The sequence below is a fragment of the Schistocerca americana genome, chromosome 4 (genome assembly GCF_021461395.2).
Source record: "Schistocerca americana isolate TAMUIC-IGC-003095 chromosome 4, iqSchAmer2.1, whole genome shotgun sequence".
NCBI lineage: Eukaryota > Metazoa > Arthropoda > Insecta > Orthoptera > Acrididae > Schistocerca > Schistocerca americana.
In genome coordinates, this window is record NC_060122.1 from 658,141,683 (window position 1) to 658,161,182 (window position 19,500).

General features: G+C 42.6%; 1 protein-coding gene across 2 annotated transcripts in view; it reads right to left on the minus strand.

Moving 5' to 3' along the window:
* The window catches only part of LOC124612981 (major facilitator superfamily domain-containing protein 10), a 150,114-nt gene that overhangs the window by 115,789 nt on the left and 14,825 nt on the right, over nucleotides 1-19,500 (minus strand). The window contains exon 2 of one of the 2 annotated variants that reach the window (XM_047141518.1): nucleotides 14,847-15,030. The exons of the other annotated variant lie outside the window; for it this stretch is intronic. The gene's annotated coding sequence lies outside the window, so the exon portion shown is untranslated. The remainder of the gene's footprint in view (nucleotides 1-14,846; nucleotides 15,031-19,500) is intronic. 2 annotated transcript variants of the gene reach the window in all.

A 19,500-nucleotide genomic window follows, 5' to 3' on the forward strand; every position in this document is an offset into this window, starting at 1 on the left:
CTTGAATTTTGTGTGTATGTTTGTGTTTGTTTGTGTGTCTGTCGATCTGCCAGCGCTTTCGTTTGGTAAGTCACATCATCTTTGTTTTTTTATATATATATGTATGTTTATAATAGAGAGAAACATTCCACGTAGGAAAAATATATCTAAAAACAAAGATGATGTGACTTACCAAATGAAAGTGCTGGCAGGTCGACAGACACACAAACAAACACAAACACACACACAAAATTCAAGCTTTCGCAACAAACTGTTGCCTCATCAGAAAAGAGGGAAGGAGAGGGAAAGACGAAAGGATGTGGGTTTTAAGGGAGAGGGTAAGGAGTCATTCCAATCCCGGGAGCGGAAAGACTTACCTTAGGGGGAAAAAATGACGGGTATACACTCGCACACACACACACACACACACACACACACACACACACACACACACACACACACACACATATATATCCATCCACACATATACAGACACACGCACACATATATATATATTCTTGGAATTTCTTCCTCTGACAAAGCCAACTTTTCACCGTTAAAAAAAGATTATCAAGAAGTGACTCATCAAGTCAAATTCTAGACAAGAGACAGGTACTCTGAAACGTCAATTGTTTGTATGATGTCATATAAATGGGCCATTCTTGGGGGAACACTTATGGCAAAAGTATCCAAGTTGTTATGGAAACAAAGCAAACAAATAAAGACTAGGAAGAAGATATAAAAAGCACTACTATATCATAACTAATTGCAGGGGGAATAGGCTAATTTTGATGTTAGTAAACGACACCACCATAATCTCAGTAATGTCAACATCAAAATATTCTTTCCAAGAAATCTCTACACTGAAATTTCATTCTGCCCCAAATCTTTCTGTTCCACTGACAGCCTGTGTGAATGCTGTGATTATTAAATGCCCTGTGAAATGTTTTGACATTCTGTTCAACCCCATTTGCTTCTGTAAAGTGTGAATCAATCCTTAAAATTGCTTAGAGTGATTTTGGTGAAGGATTATTTCACAGTAAGTGCTCAAAAATGTCACTGTCCACTGTGATACACTTATTTATCCCCACTTGGAATGAGGTGACACTGCTGAGAGCTGTTTCCAATGTAATCCATTGACATGCATTGGTAATTTGATGAATTAAGTTATTGTGTGTTATTGACATTTCATTATAAACTTCATTCCTCAACTCAAATAAAGCCAGGCAAAGTAAGATCTGGCAAACTTTCAGCTAAGATACTGGACTGCCTCTTCTGATCAATCAACAACTGTAGATATGATCTAATATTTCCCACGCAGCTACAGAATAATGTGCTGGACAACTGTCATGTTGAAACCACATTGTTTCTCACAAGTCTATGGGAAGGTTTGCAAGCAGTACTGGAATACTGTTGTCTAAGAATGCTTGATATTTAACACAATTTCAAATGCCATCAAATACCAAAGAGTTAGTCACCAAGTGTTCCCCACCAATCATTCACATTCCAAAGGCACCGATGTTCAGCTTGATGTAACTGGTGTTTATTTTCCACATTCCAATAATGCCTGTTGTGTTGATTAATACTACCATGGTTTGTGAAGATCACACATCACAGTACAATACTCAAGCAAAGAAACTGGGGTCTCTCTGTATTTGCTGTAGTGACCACTGGCAAAATATTACTTGGTTCCAGAAATCATTGCCAAGAAGTTTTCATCGGAAGAAATATGAAACATATGACATTTTCTATGTTTCAAAATTTGGCAAAGTAAGCTGCCTAATTTCCGACTCATGACTTAATTGCTGAGTGCTAATGTGGGCATTATGATTCACTACAGGTAATATCTCAGTTTCATTATTATCTCCAGCAACTGTTATTTGGCTATTCCTTCTTCATGGCTGTACAGTTCTTTTGGTGGAGAATTGTTGAATAACCTGACAAAATGTAGCACGCGATTACATTACCTTACATTACATCAATACTTGTTCCACAGATCATGAATACAACTGCTGAGAGTAGCAGCTGAGTTCATCTGTGACTCTAGTGTGTTGTGTCATGTATTCTTGTATGTATCGAGTTTCTATGAAATAAAGTGTGTTGTGTACTCCGTTCCACTGTCATCCATCATTCACTATCATTACATACCAGAGTTCCAAATTGGTATCCCCAAATTTCAGGTGAACACTAACACAGTGCAAATTTGTGTCATGACAATGTGGGCATTACAGCCCCATTGTGTTATCATGAATGTGACTTTCATTGACCTCTTGCATCCTTCCCTATCAATGGATATGAATAGTGCTCTATATAGTGCCCAAGTGATTAAAAGTGACTGTGACACTTCTCAAACTGCAGCCTCACTGCAAATCGCAGGGGTGCAACAATACAACGCAAATGACAACCTGGTTATTGATTTTCTTATATGTCTAGCCCTGAATTCTGTCAACATTTTGATGACCTGGACTATCAATCTGTACTGACTGTTTGATTGCCATTATCGTACACACTGGAAACTTGTCTGCCTGACAGACATGCTGTCTTGTCTGCGTAGTGCGACGGGCCATCCATCCTCCAGTCTGTGCAGCCGCCTGTATTATCAGCCACCACCCACCTGCAGTTCTACCTATGCTGTGTGGCCATATTCCAGCCACATTACCCAATCTAACAGTTGACTGCTTCATGGCTCGCACTACTGCCATTCCATACAGACAGCCCGTGCCTGTGGTTTGCAATTGTGGAAAGCATGTTTGCCTCCAATGCCATAATAATGGATGACATGAGCTATATCATTCTACTCAACCACCATGGCACCCACACTGACAGTATCTACAGTGTCATCCTGCCACTGCCATCTATGAAAAAATATGGGAGCACCAAATCAATGCTCTTATGATACCTCTACTGCAAACATTTGTAGGACGGGATCCCCTCTGAACTGTGGTGCATCTTCACAGCAAAATAGATGTGTGCGTCATGCCTGACGAAGTGCTGTGGACAATTTCGGTCATCAAGCTCCCATCCCAGATGCAGATGACTTTACTTGTCACTAATAACCAGTCCCTCATTGCCCTGTGCCCATGGCCAACCACATTTTCGCTGATTCTCAACACAGGCACAGCAAAAACAATGGTATGGATAAGCATGCTGCCCTGCCAAACATGCAACTTGCTGCAGCCAGTGATAGTCAGTAGTCTGTAAGTCTTCGACCCAATCAGCAGACTACATTTCCTGGTCGGCACAGCATGGCACCTCACATAACTGCCTTGCCTGCATCTGAAGACTCGCACCTTCACTTTCCAGCTGCTAATGGCTCTTCTATCACCATTAGCAGTATCTAGGAGTAACCAGACAGGAACTCTAGACCTCAGCTTCACTACACCTTTCACATGGTCATTCATCATTGCTGATGTTTTACAGCTACTCCTGGGTACTGATTTCTATTGGGCCTTTTACCTTGTGCCCTTACTCATGCAAAAGAACTCACCCACATGCCTCCTGACCACAATGACGACAGTACACGTGTCCTGACCACCTCACCAGCCCAATGCAATAATACTAACGCTCTTTTGCCCTCCGGCACACACATGCAGTGTTACATAAAACAGTGTGTGGATTGTGCTGACCACTTACTACATGTCAGTCAACACTGTATGGACACATAACAGACTTTACTAGCCTCTTACAGGACAATGTGTCCTTATGCAGCCACATCCAAAGAGCACAGGCATACCTCACAGAGGCCTGCTCCACCCTCACACACCTCCATTCCTAATTTAACACATATGCTTATAGACCTGCACCTGTCACCTGGCATCTCAAGGTGTTTGATGCAGCCGCTCCCATCTCAGTACACTGTCTGCAAATTATTCCACACCCACTCCTTCACTACCTGATGTCATTCAGGCTTTCGCTACCACCACTCACATCCTCCACCTCCACACATGTGTCATAAATGCCTGCCGCACTGCATCTGGGTCTGCACAGTATGCCGCCTCCCGCTCTACACCCACACCTGCGCAGAGCAGCCTACCCCAGTACTAAGCGATCACCTGCATGGTATGCTGCTGGCCATGCCGAAGCAGTGCCTACACCCAGTGCTGCCTGTCGCACTATGGCCAAACCTCCGCAGCTTGCTGACTGTGCCACGTATACGCATGCATTGGCCATGTCTGTGCAGCCCAGCTCCAGCCTGCAGCTGTGATCATATGCCACTGTCTCCCAGGCCAAGCCAGTGCCTGCATCAGTGCTGCCTGCCACACCACATCTGAAGTTCACAGCTCATTAACCATGCCACACATGTGCAGACTACCACCTAGCTTGCGCAACCCACACTGAAAAACTCTCAACCAATGGCTCCATTCTGTGTGATCTTTTTATCTTGTCAGCCATCAACAATGTCACAGTGCACTGCATTGATGCTATACCCGCCTGCCAGTTAGTCAGCACCCCAGACATCTAACGTCTGACCACCTCCACACAGTGTCAAGTCAGCGTAGTTCACTCATTAGATAGTGCTGGACGTCACCCATCTGCCTTGTCCCTAAGAAGAATGGCTTGGCCAGATTTTGTGGGGACTATAATGCCTCGAATGCTCGCACAATCATGGACAATTATCTGGTCCATAAAATCCAAGACTTCACACACTATCTCGCAAGTGCTAAGGTGTTCAGTGTAATTAATTGTAGGAAGGCATACCTGCAAGTACCAATGTACAAAGACGACATTCACAAGACTGCCATAACCACACCTTTTGGATAGTTTGAGTTCCTTTCTATGCCTTATGGACTGAAAAGCACTGTACAAACCTTGCAATGCTTTATAGACAGCCTGTTTTTTAAAGTTTCTTTTTGTTATGTGTATCTGGACATTTTTTTTGCCAGACATGGTCTCTCACTCTGCCCATCTCAAGCAAGTTCTTGGTGCTCTCAAAGCCAATGGTGCACTGATCAACACTGACAAATGTCAACTCTGTCAGGTTCAAGTCACCTTCTTAGGCCACATAATTAATGCTTCCGGCATCCACCCAACTCTAGAGGGCAATGGGCTGATTCGTAACCTACCACAACCATCTGACTACCATGAACTCCACTTTTGCTGAGGAGGGTCAATTTCCATCACCATCACTTGCCCCATCACCCTTAGCACAAGCCCTCCAAGGCAAAAATACAGCTGGTCACAGGAAGCTCACATGGACCATGGACATGCAGCATGCCTTCTAAGGAATCAAGGATAATATGGTTCAGGCAGCCACCTTAGCTCACCCAATTCCAGAAGCTCCCCTGTCCATCACTGCTGACACTAGCAATCTAGTGAAAGGAACTAGTCTTCAACAAGAGCTCAATTACTCCAGTCAACCCTTATGCTTCTTCTCCCACAAGCCAACTGAAGCACAGTACATGTGATTGGCTTACAACTAGGAGCTACTGGCTGTTTACAGGGCCATGAGTTATTTCAGAGATGATGATGATGATGATGATGATGATGATGATGATGATGGATGCCATCCTGTCATTTGCAAGAGCCACTGGCTCCTAGCTGACTCCATCCGTAACCCACCCGAGGATGAGTACCTCTGCCATTACTATCACCTCAAATGCATCAAACAATTCACTGTGGATGTCTGTCATCTGAAAGGCACAGACAACATAGTCACTGACTATTTGTCATACATCAGCACCATCTTGGTCATGATTGACTTTGACAAGCTTGTGCAGGCACAGCAGGGCAACCCTTAGCTACAGACCCACTTAAATGATGCCTCCTCCATCTTCATCATTGAGGCAAAGTTCATTCCCATTTCAACCTGTCCTGGCCTCAGAAACACATCCCATAGAGGCACATACCTCCTCGTTTGACAACAATGCTGCAGAATTATTTTTGACCTTTCCACAACCTCGTCCACCCCAGTATCAAACCTACAACTCGCCTTAAGACTGAGTGATACATTTGGCCCCATGTTAAATGACTCCGTAAGTTGTAGACAAGAGCCTGTGTACAATGCCAGAGGTTTAAAACCACCTGTCAGCCTCCACTAGGCACATTCCATATTCATGTGGATTTGGTCAGCCCGTTCCATCATCCAACAACTACAGCTTTCTCTCCATTGTTGATCAGATAACAGGCTCGGTAGAAGCTGTCTCCATTGTCTCCATACATGATATAGCTGCAGAGTTAGTTGCCAGAGCTCTTGTATCTACCTGGGTTGCTCATCTGGCTGCCCTGCCTCCATGACCACAGACCAAGGTAGGCAATTCTAGCCCTCACTGTTTGCTGAACTCTATAAAATATGCAGCTTTACCTGTTACAGAACCACCACCTGCCACTCTCAAGCTAATGGCCTTGCAGAGAGATGGCATTGCACCCTAAAGGCTGCCCTTTGTGCCACAGGGTGACTGGTCCAACACATTCCTGTGGGTGCTGCTGTGTATCCGCACAGTGCATAAACAGAACCTCAGTGCCTCACTAGCCAAGATTTTATATGGCTAGACACTATCCCTCCTTGGACCTTGGAAATTTTTTCTCTTCCAGCTACCCTCCTAAGCCAACCATGCCCACCATGGTTGACAGGATCCAGCATCACATTTCCAACCTTCATGTCACCCCCTCCCTCCCCCCATACCCCACCTAAAATTTTTGTCTGTGTGACGACACTATCTGTGCCACACTCCAGCCCCCATTTTCAGGCCCACCTTGTGTTCTCCGACATGGCCCCAACACCCTATGACATTTTGCACGACGGTAGGCCATAACCTGCCTGGTGTGTCATCAACAAGAACCCTAATATGGATTCTAAGCTCATGGTGGGCACTACTCCCGACTCCCCTCCCCCTGAAACTTTATCCATTCCTTTCCAGTTGCCATTCAATGTATGATGTTGCTGCCTGGAGGACCTTAGCCTCACAGTTATGAACAAGGAGCTGGTAGTCACAGGGGCTCATGATGACTGCACAGTCTCACCTGAGTTCCCAGTACACTTTTTCTGGGAAGTTCTTGCCTCACCTGGTAATGTCAACCCGACAACTCTGCTTGCGCATTTCACTGATGATGGCTGTCTGGTCATCTCTGTTATCACCCGCCCCCTCTTGACAGCTAGTTCCTCACAAACCAACCAGTAGTACACGTACTGGGGGATACATCTTTCCCACCTATCCCTCCCATGCTCATCCATGCAGGTCGCACTATCCATGCACTCACCATTTCCATGACTATCCGTCTTTACACTCTGTACTAGACCGCCCTCACCGTAGTTTCTGTCCCCTCATTATCCCCTCCACATTGTGCTCCACACTGTTGGAGGAGGGGGGGGGGGGTGGTTCTGTGGGACCATTAGCATTGCTGGCCAGAGGAAAGACTTGCAGTCTTATCTCTGACAGTTGACAATGGCAGCTGAATTTACTCTGTGAGTCAAGTGTGTTAAGTCATGTTTTCTTGTACATATTGAGTTTTTATAAAATAGAGTGTGTTGTATACCACTGTGTCATCTGTCATTCACTATCTCTACATACTGGAGATCCACAAATCTTTCACTTTAGGTAATAATAGATATGCCCCTAATCAAGAAATATAATATAGAAGATAGTGAAAATAACTGGCCTGTCTCTCTGGAGTCATCATATACAAAAGTTATAGAATTAACTGTGAAACACAGTCTAATGAGTTCGCAAAATAAATATGGCCTACTCAGAGAAGTACAGTTTGGCTTTGGTTTCTGAATTATAAGGAAAAAAAAGGACCACACATACTGGAATTTATAAAAATAATACTTCATGCATTAGGCAATGACAATGTATCACGCATGTAATTTATACATGTGTATAGAAAGATTAGAAATGAGAATAACAGTCAATAACTGGTTCTGATTATACTTTTAGAACAGATTACAGAGAGTAGAGAGAGCACAGGTCTCAAACAAAGGGAGCTTTTCTGTGAAATATTTATCAGATCCCAATTACATTGAAACAGGAGTTCCTTAGAGTAATATTTTAGGAATTTTATTATTTGAGTATACTCACACATCTGTGATTTTGTAGACAATAATTTGTGAGGCAAAATTGTTAACCAGTACTTATATTCAGGTGGAAAAATGTGTAGAACTGGCAGTAGACACATATAAAAGTAAAAGTGACACACTACTCAGCATGTGGAACAAACAGTTCCTTCCTCAGGGAGGAAGAGGGACATACTGAGGAAAGTAAAAAAGAAAAGGCTTGATGCTCAGACACAAGTATAGAGAAAATGAAGAAGAGGTGGCAGAGTGGGTAGATCAAGGATGCTACAATGGTAAACATTGTTCAGCAATGATAATGACTGAGTGAGATGTAAAGACAGATTAGGAGGAAGAGAAATGAACAATGAAATCAAGAATAAGAGCATAAAAAGTATAGCAAAAAAGAAAGCAGGGGGATGTTAATGGAGCTTAGATCCAGATGAGTGTTAGAGTGCAAGGATCACTTTGTGGAAGGGAAGGGGAGGGGAGTATTCCAGTGTCCAGATACCAGAGAAACTAGTACTGAGTGGGAGGATTAAAATAGGCTACATGATTTAACAAGCAGTCAGGTCTCTTGAGTCATGCTGCAGAGCACGTGCAATTAGTTAGCTGGTGTTTGTAAGATGGACAATTTTTCTATACCCATTCACCTATAGACAACAGTATGCAGTGGAGGCTAGTTAGTTGAGGAAAAACATGCATAGTTTTGTAAGTTACTCCCTCTTTGATGCTGTAATATTTACCAGTGCTGAAGCACCACATAGTGGTGGTGGATGGGTGCAGGGGTGAGGTTTTACAGTGCAGACAAATGTGTGGTTCGAAAATTTTAGCTAGGGATAACAGTCTGGGTTGTCATGAAGTTTAACTAGGCTGTTATGGAGGTTAGGAGGGCAATGGAAGGTGACAGTGGGTTGTGTGGTGGGATATCAAGGAGAGAGGACCTCTTTTCAGGCCGTTACTTAAAAAGTCATAGCCTTGGTGGATGGTACTGGGTAACAAGGAGGGTCGTGCTGTAATATTTGGTAAAGATTTCAACTTATCAACTATAGACTGTGAAACTCAAGCAATTAGTGTGGCTAGTAGGGATAGGGATTTCGTGGAATTGTTTTAAATGCCTTATCCAAAACTTACCTTGAGCTTTTCATCAAAGAACTGATTCATGGAGAATACATCTTAGATCTGGTGGTGAAAGATTGGCACATCCATTTCAGCACATTTAGCATAGAACAGGGAATGAGTAACCATAACACAGTTACAGCATCACTGAAAGTGGCATGAAATAGGAATACAAGGAAACAGATTTCAGATTATCTGAGCAGTCAGAACAAAAATTTCATCTCTGGCACTAACAAAACTGAATATCAACAGCCGAGGTTCAAGAGCACTGTGCAATACCCTTTAGACAGGAAATTGCTGAGCAAAGGTTAAAGGGATAGAAAAGACCTGCTGTGGTTGACAACCATGCCAGAGAGCTGGTATGAAAACAGAGAGACCCTCACTGCAGATTTAAACATAGCCAAAGCCTCACACACTAACAAATACTAAATGAAGCCAAAATTAGTGCCGGACACTGGCCGAGCGATTCTAGGCGCTTCAGTCCGGAACCGCGCTGCTGCTACGGTCGCAGGTTTGAATCCTGCCTTGGGCATGGATGTGTGTGATATCCTTAGGTTAGTTAGATTTAAGTAGTTCTAAGTCTAGGGGACTGATGACCTCAGATGTTAACTCCCATAGTGCTTAGAGCCATTTGCATTTGTACCAAAATTAGTATAAGGCGAGCCATACTGAAGCATTCAACAAATTCAAAAGTAAAATTTTGTCTACCAACTGGCAGAAAACCCTAAGCAGTTTTGGTCTTGTGGTAAATCAGGAGAAGAATAGAAGCCAGACCATAATGGCACTGAAATACTAAACACAGAAAAAGCTGAAATACTAAACTTCTTTTTCTGAACTGTTTCCCAGAGGAATACCACATTTTAGTGCCTCCTTTAAATTGTCACATGAATGACAAAATGGGTGATATCAAAATAAGTGACCATGGGATGGAAAATCAACAGAAAACACTCAACAGAGCGAAGGGGACTGGATATGATTATTCTTGTAGTATGCAAAGTACTTGTCCATCTTCTAGCGGCAGTGCACTGTACGTCTTTAAAGTAGAGAAGTGTTCCTGATAATTGCAAAAAGCACAGATGATCCCTATTTTCAAGAAGCCTTGAAGAACAGGAGCACAAAATTATAGACCTATATCTCTGATACTCAGAAGCAGAATTTTGGAACTTGTTTATGACATTTCTGGAGACCAAAGATCTGGTCTGTAAGAATCAACAGAGGTTCTGAAAACAGTGATTGTGTGGAACACAGCTCGTTCTGTTCATCTATGAGACCCAGAAAGTGGTAGATACCAGTGCCCAGATAGATGCTGTGTTTCTTGACTTCTAGAAGACATTCTATGGAGTTCCACGCTGTTGCCCAATGAACAAAATATGAGGGTACAAAATATGAGACCAACTGTGTTAGTGGACTGATGAGTTGCTAGAAAAAAAAAATAGCATTAGCATGTCATTCTCAATGGAAAGAAGTATTCACACAAAAGTTCTGTAAGGCTCTTAGCAGATGATGCTGTTGTAAACAGGGAAGTCTTAACGCTAGAAAATTGTAGCGAAAATTGCTTCCAAACAGGAGATGGAGTGTGTGTATACAACCTGCACAAATGGGGTAAGCAGCCCACCTCAAGCTGTGACTGTGGAGCAGCGAACCAGACCATCCAGCACACTGAGAAGTGTAAACTGAGAGCTTACCTGGGTGACCCAAACGGCATCAAGACCTGACTGGATAAGGAGACTGGACGTTAGAATATAACACCAGTATTTAAGTGGTTTTATGTGTTTTTTGTGTATTATTGACTATATTTTATGTATAATACTACATGCTAAATAAATAAAATATGGAGTAAAGAAAGATTATGCAGTGGATTTCTCGTTCAGAAATCTCATTGGAATAATGGTCTGTTATGAGAAAATCATGTGTGTTGTGTATGAAGGAGAAACCTCTACCAGAGTATGTTGGAGATCCATAGTGGCAGGATCGTGGCCTATAGAGACTGTTGTTTATCACTCCATGATAGTGCTGCTCGTGTTTGTCAGGATGCCACGACAGTCGCGAGTATATGGAATCTAAGGTTTCTGGATGGTCAGAAAAGGCCTTGAAGGAACTCAATGGCCGAATGCATATAACATCGAGAGAAAAGACATTGTTTGCTCTGCCGTGTAAGATATCACATACATTGAGTCAGGATTAGGGCAGCACGGATAATGTGACAGGACTGTCAGCACGGCGATCATTGTTATGGTACCCTGTGACGTGGCAGCTGAGAGTTGCTTGTCTGAAATGGTGTGCCCAGTGGCAATGCTGGACACAGGAATGCCACTACATCCTTTCTGATGAGTTTCAGTCCTGTGCGCAGCATAATGGTGGACGTAACCATAGAGGGAGACTTCGCGGAGAACGAAAATTGTCAGACAGCATTAGTAAGCGATGTCAAAGGGGACACAAAAACTGTCATCCCTGGTTAGCAGCTGTTACGTTACCGTCTTTTAAGGGTATAATTCGAGGTGTACGTGTCGTTATTTTTCAAGAAGATAACACAAGACCGCGTGTTTCCCATACTGTTCTGATCTACCTCAATACAGAAGGTGTTCGATTGTTGTAAGTTGCTCAGACGTCTTAACCGCTAAAAAAAGAACATTCGTCCCAGGAATTCCAAGACTTTCGATAATGTTTTAATTTCAAGTGTGAAGTCACAAGGCAAAGACCTTAGTAAGTGACATAAATTTAACGAAATATGTCTACCCTTTCTTGACAAAAAGGCATCTTAACAGACGGACTGACGGACAGAAAGACAGTCGGAGAACAAATGAAAGAAAAAAACATTTTTCGCCTGATGTAATTACAAATTAACAATTTTCGGATTTTCTCCTTTGGTTGTACTGTGAAACTTTGCTTCTTGTCAAATTTCATGATAGCAGGTCAATGGGAAGTAGCCTACAGGTTTTGATGAGTAAGATTGCGAGTAATAAAATATGTGACATAAATGGCCACCTCTTTTGATTGTGTTGACATAGAATCTTCAACTTTTTACACCGCCAAGGGACCGCAGATCTTAGTATGTGACACAAATTTCAGCTTGATAGCTCTATTCGTTGTTGAGAGAAAGGGTTTTTAACAGTCGAACTGTCAGACAGACAGACCGACGTACAATAAAGTGATCGTATAAGAGATCCGGTTTTAACCTGAAAACATCTCGTCAGTCACCAGTGTTAATAAAGTCTGGGATAGAGTTAGGGCTGTGTAGAATAATGTACCTTTGTCATTCAATCTGAGTTCCTGAGTTCGACTCTATGCACATTCAATGTAGACCCCACTGTTGTTGGTCGAAGTAGCACCTCCTGTCCACTAAATTTCGCACCCCAAATCACCAACATATTTGATCACGGTTTATTGAGATTATGTTGTGTACATACAAAATTTAAAATATCGTTATTGCCAATACACCCTGATGTTGCAGTTTTAATGGTTACGAGCGCGCATCGAGGTAGAAGCCAGAGTTACCAGGAATGCTGTGGATGGCACTTTCATTTCAAAATGAAGCTGAGAAAAGCCCACTGGGTAACATTTTGTGAATTTGTCAATGCATTTCTCTTACACATAGGGCACAGAGTATAACTTGCAATTTTTCAAAGGCATTTGGAGATGCGATGCAGTGGCTACTACACTTAATTTCTGTTCGATAAGAGTAATATTCTTATATTCACCCTGCCTTTCCGATTTGGGTCTTTAAGAAAGACCTCTGTTCAGTCCGTCTTCACACTGTTTGTTCGTTCCCAGTATTTCTCAGCTGAACTCCAGAGGGGCAAACTGTAGACGGAAATAATTCAGCCAAACCTGCGTTCCTTCTTCGTTCAAAGAAGAAACCACGAAGCAGGTCCCTGCAGTTGTGCTGTCACTGCAGTATTCGACGTGTTCCCTGGTGGGTTTACGTTTCAGAGCTCAGGTACTCTAATTAGAAAGGAAATTTTTTCCGTAGTAAGGGGCTAAGAGAGTAAGTAAAGTATACAGTAGTGAACAACACAAAGAATTAGGTAATGAATGAGGTACAACGTCACCAAGAGTATTCGGACAATATTTGCTGTTTCTTCGGAGTCAGACAAGTTACTAATATAGTCTAGAACCTCTATACTCTATTACTTCAGCGTTCATTACCACGAATTAAAAAAAATGACTTGGCGGAATAGCTGTAAGTTATTTCATTAAAACTAGCAATGTAGATAGAACAAGAAACCATTGTCAGGCATAAAAAACGATATTGATTACAGGACATGCTTCCGATTATGTTCATTTGTCTCTAGATCAACATTATTAATTAACTGCATCAAAATTATAGAATGCAGGAAAGTTAAGATGTAAACTCCGTCGTTCTGGCTCTGACTGGCCAGTTGGGACCGAGTGATCCCCGTTGTCATCCTCAATGAATGATGTCATGGAGGGACTTGGGGTCAGCAAACCGCTCTCCCGGCCGTTGTCGGTGTTGAAGACCTTGGAGCCGCTACTTCTCATTCAAGTAACTCTTCAACTGACTTCAAGAGACTGAGTAGACCTAATTCCAGTCTTCCCAACTACGAAAAATCCCTGACAGTACCGGGAATTGAACCGCGACTTTCCACGTGAAAGTTACGGAAGCGGGCGAAAGTGAACGTCATGCCTAGCTAATAAACTGTGTATTATCCGGTTTTCTATGATTTTAATGTAGTTAATATATCTAGATGCCAACGACCTCGGCGCGGTTGAGGGGTGACCGTCTGGTCTGCCGAGCGCTGTTGGCAAGCGGGGTGCACTCAGCCCTTGTGACTGAGGAGCTACTTGATTGAGAAGTAGTGGCTCCGGTCTCGTGAACTGACATACGGTCGGGAGAGCGGTTTGCCGACGACATGCCCCTCCGTATCCGCATCCTGTGACGCCTGTGGGCTGAGGATGACACGGCGGCCAGGTACTACCTTTGGTCAAATATTCAAATGTGTGTGAAATCTTATGGGACTTAACTGTTAAGGTCATCAGTCCCTAAGCTTACACACTACTCAACCTAAATTATCTTAAGGACAAACACACACACCCATGCCCGAGGGAGGACTCGAACCTCCGCTGGGACCAGCCGCACAGTCCATGACTGCAGCGCCTTACACCGCTCGGCTAATCCCGCGCGGCTACCTTTGGTCCTTCAAGGCCTGTTCGAACGGAGTTTAGTTGTAATATATCTAGATGACAATGATTATTAGTGCACATATGTCCTGTTATTTGGCCGAAACTGGTAGTTTTAACAAATTGACATACCATTACAGCTATTGTGCTAAATCATGATTTTACAAAAACATTTAAAGACTGTAAATCACCACCTCCTTAATACAATATCAAAGATCGACAGCACCATTTTCGAGAAAAAGTGTCACTTCGGTAGGTCTGAAGTACGTTGAAAGGCAGATGAAATGTATGAATGGTCTATGACCCTACCTCAATTTTGTTTTTCACAAAATAGGTTTAACAGCTATGATGGCAAAATATGTATCGAAAAGAAACACTTTCAGCAACTGTGTGAATTTAGTTTCCTCTATAAAGTGTTCTGTAACCAAAGAAACTGTTATATGAAACAGTGAACTAATGCAATGGAACACTAAGGACTCAAATACTGCCAGTGGCTGCCACGTGACCGTTTCCGCTGCGCCGTTCAATCGCCTACGTGCTCTGATAGTGAGTCGTTCATAGCGTCACACAGAAGCTCACATGTCTCCTTATGCAAATGGAAGTATGTTGATACGGCACGTACCTCGCGTCAGCCGGAGAAAGTAGTGGTGCTTGCACGACCGTCGCAAAAACACTGTCGTTGGTCGCAGCGGCTGCCCAGGTGTGTGGTCACGTAACATCGGCTCCTGTCACGTACAGACACCGCTCTCCGTACAGCGGCGCCGCCAACGGTCACCTCCAGCAGTCCGTGTCCTTCCCACTTGAACCTGGCCGTTACAAACGACCGCGTATAATTTTTTTATCAGTCCGACTCCGAGGTAGGAAAAGTAACTAATAAGGGTACCAAAAGCGTACACTTTATTACAGCAACTGTTGTTTGTCGTTTTCGCTAGGTTTGCTGATCAACGAGATCAAAAATTTAGTTGAGGAGAGCATACCACGGAAGTGCTGCTACGCCTACACAAATCTCTGCTTGCAATGTGTAATTTGTCACATGTATGTTGTTGGTTCAAATGGCTCTAAGCACTATGGGACTTAACATCTGAGGTCATCAGTCCCCTAGACTTAGAACTACTTAAACCTAACTAACCTAAGGACATCACACACATCCATGCCCGTGGCAGAATTCGAACCTGCGACCGCAGCAGCAGCGCGGTTGTGGAGTGAAGTTCCTAGAAGCGCTCGGCCACAGCCGTCGGCCGTATGTTGTTGCTGTAGTTATTGTTGTGGTCTTCAGTCTAAAGACTGGTTTGATACAACTCTCAAAGCCAGTCTATCCTGTGGGAGCTTCTTCATCTCCGAATAAATACGGCAACCTACGTCAGTTTGAATCTGCTCCCTGTATTCGTGTTTTTCTCTCCCTCTTCAGTTTTTACCCACGACAAGCCCCTTCATTACCAAACTGACGATTCCTTGGTGCCTCAGGAAGTGCCCTATCAGCCGATTCCTTCTTTTAGTCAAATCGTGTTATAAATTTCTCTTTTTTCCGCTGTTAAACACAAAGAATGTAAAAATAAAACAAAGCTGGCATACTTGGATTCTTTAGAATTTTTTGTGGTGCGAATTTAAGAGCATGTTACAGATGTATTTTGAAAAACAGGTTAACTACTACTTTCAGAATATTTATTGATTAGTGAAATTTGTCATAAGTAATATAAATCTCTTTCAAACCAACATCACCAGGAACAAGAACAATCTTGAAGACTTAAAGTCACTCACTTTGTATAACTGCGTAGGCTTCCGCTGCCAGAGGCAGTTGCCCGAAACGTTGGTTTCTCCCAGTACAGAATTTTTACAATATGACGCGGTGCGATATTCAGAATACTATTATTTCGACTTACTTATTATATTCATAAACATATCTGTCATTCAGGAACACACTTTTTATTAGCTTGCCAGCAACCATAAAAGTTTAACTATTTGTAAAGTACATTTCCAAAGATGTGCAGAAGATTACTTGGCGATCATGTTCTTCTACCATATACAGTATCAATCCCAACCCCACAGACAAAATTTCTGACGTTGTTCGGGGATATTTTCTGAGTATCTGGTACAAGGGAAGGATATGTGTTCTCTGGTGGCTCGTTTCAGATTAACAATATCATTGTGATTTATGCTCTAATGGCACAAATGTCATTAGTCGCTTGTAACACATTCTCATCCAGACAAGGAACTCTGGCATACTTTGCACGGTCAGTATCTTCCATTCTAACACGAAAAGATCCGATTCATCATAGGCTATTGCCTACGGATGGAGATGCGCTATAACGTGGCTGCCGTCTCTGTGCTGCTCTTCCATTGCGTTCGGTGAACCTATACACGAGGTGGACATCGGCCGACTATACTTCAGTAAACCTACTCATACTGCTATGTATCACAGAACTAACCAGAGACATAATCGAGAAGTACAAATGCAAGCACGAGGAGAAACAGTAAAGTGGGCAATACTTTCGTCGATAGCAAGCACCGTGAGTGGAATAGCAAGACAAAAAGCGCATACCGTCGACATCTGCACTGTTGTACAAATATTTCAGGGCAGATACAAAGATAAATGGGGGTAAGAAATCAAACCAGGTGTAATGAGTACTATGTAATAGCTTCATTGCAGTAATGCCGCTTATGTAAATCAAACATTGTAAATTGTTTTGTTTTGACAGTACTTTCCTGAAATAGTCTAGAAACTATACAGCGCATGGGATTATACAATTTAAATGTATGTGGTAAGCTTTTTAACTAACGTCTAATCTAAAAAAAATGCAGAAATTATTAAAATTTTTCGTGTCTTCAGTATATCAGTCCTTTTATAAGAATGTATCATGTATTTATGATGTTCTGCCATGTTCCACATCCTCAAGTATCTTCTCACCATGGGTATATGGGACGAACATTATATCTACACGGACGTAATCTCTCAGCACTCGGCGGCGTGGCCATTGGCGCTCAATAGCAAAAGAAATTAAAGCGTAAGTATTAAACAATTAAATTTCTTAAAATGATGTAACGAACATAAAAGAGTTACAACATAGTTAAAGCACAATCAGACAATAACGCATAAAATATTCTTCTTTCAGTGTTCGTAAATGATTATTTGAGATCGTATTTTCTGTGGTGTCAGTGATGGAACGTCATATAGTCTCACCAATTAGGAGTCCGCAACTGGTAGCTGAGTGGTCAGCGCGACGGAATGTCATACCTAACGGCCCGTTGTCCATATCATCATCATTTCATTCGCATCGACACGAAAGTCTCCGAAGTTGCGTCAACTCGCAAGACTTCCACAAGGCGAACGGTCTACCCGACGGGAGGCCCTAGCCACACGGCATTTCCATTACCAATTAGCAATGTTTCGGAGCAAAGACTCCTTCTTTTGAGGCGTTTTCTCCTCTCCCTTTAATTTTGTTTCCAATTATCAGTTCCATGAAATGGTACCTCTCGTTTGCATATGTCCTTTAGTAAAGCGTCTTTTTGTTCATAACTGTACTGAACAGTTCCTGCTATCTGCTAATACGCTAGAGGGCATATTTATTCCTGGCGTCTACAGTGCTCTGTGGTATATCCATACCCCGACAGCTTCTATTTACTTGATGGTGTTTACCTTTGACGTCCAAGAAACCTCAATTTTAAGAACAAGTCAATATTCGAACATGATCAAAAATAGATGAATAGTCAAATTGCTGAATACCAAAATAAATGAACAATTCGATGTAAGCACTTCTTTAAATCCTACGAACATCTATTGTGATAAGTACTATGGGACCAAACTGCTGAGATCATCGGTCACTAAACTTACATACTACTTAGCGTAACATAAACTAACTTACGCTAAGGACAACACACACACCCAACACACACCCATGCCCGAGAGAAGACTCGAACCTCCGACGGGGGAAGCCGCGCGAACCGTTCAAGGTCCCCAAGACCACGCGGCTACCACGCGCGGCTAAGAGCACCTATCTTGTTTTTTCAATATGACATTTCAAGTCTTTTTCAAATGTCCATAATACAGAAAGCCATGTGGACTCTGCTTTAAACGTTATGTTAGACTTTTGAAACTTCAATTTGCTTGAGATAATAATAAATTTTGTCTTTTTGGTGTTGATGTTTAGGTTCAGTCATCTTATGTGTTATGCTGCTACGCTGGCTACTTTCTTTTTAAATCGTAGGTCATCTATATCATCAGCGACTAGGACCACAGACAGAGTATTGTCAGTAACACAGGAGAACCAAAACCAAAATAATATATATACTTACCTAAAAGACAAAAAGCTTGTTTAAGTACCTATCTAAAACAGCATAAAAAGGCATGACATCTCCTTTCTAAAATTTTTAGGAACAAGATCCAGGGTCTGATAGGAGCTTAAAATACGAGTACGTTTACGGTCAAGACAGTTAGTTCAAAATGGCTCTGAGGACTATGGAACTTAACTTCTGAGGTCACCAGTCCCCTAGAACTTAGAACTACTGAAACCTAACTAACGACACATCCATGCCCGAGGCAGGATTCGAACCTGCGACCGTAGCGGTCGTGCGGTTCCATACAGTAGTGCCTAGAACCGCTCGGCCACTCCGGCCGGCCAAGACAGTTGGTATCCACTTGTCAGTATACAGGAGACATACAGTTTAAGTACTGCACACTGCTGCTGTAATGACACGTACGCTGGCGGAAAAATTGCAGCAGCAAGAAGAAGTTGTACGATATAAACGAAAGCTGGTAGGAGTGTTTCTACATCTGAAAGATGACAATTCAAATTTCGCACCTGCTGCGTAAGAGGGGCGTTACTTTGCTTTAAACACACTGTAAGTAGGCTGTTTATGTTTTCTTATTGGCAACGTTACGTAGCGCTCTGTATGAAAATCACTGGCTGTGCTGTGTGCAGTCTGTGGCTAGTTTGCATTGTTGTCTGCCATCGTAGTGTGGGGCAGCGGCAGCTGGATGTTAACAGCGCGTAGCGTTGCGCAGTTGGAGGTGAGCCGCCAGCAGTAGTGGATGTGGGGAGAGAGATGGCGGAGTTTTGAAATTTGTAAGAATGGATGTCATGAACTGCTATATATATTATGACTATTAAGGTAAATACATTGTTTGTTCTCTATTAAAATCTTTCATTTGCTAACTATGCCTATCAGTTGTTAGTCCCTTCCGTAGTTTGAATCTTTTATTTAGCTGGCAGTAGTGGCGCTCGCTGTATTGCAGTAGTTCGAGTAACGAAGATTTTTGTGAGGTAAATGATTTGTGAAAG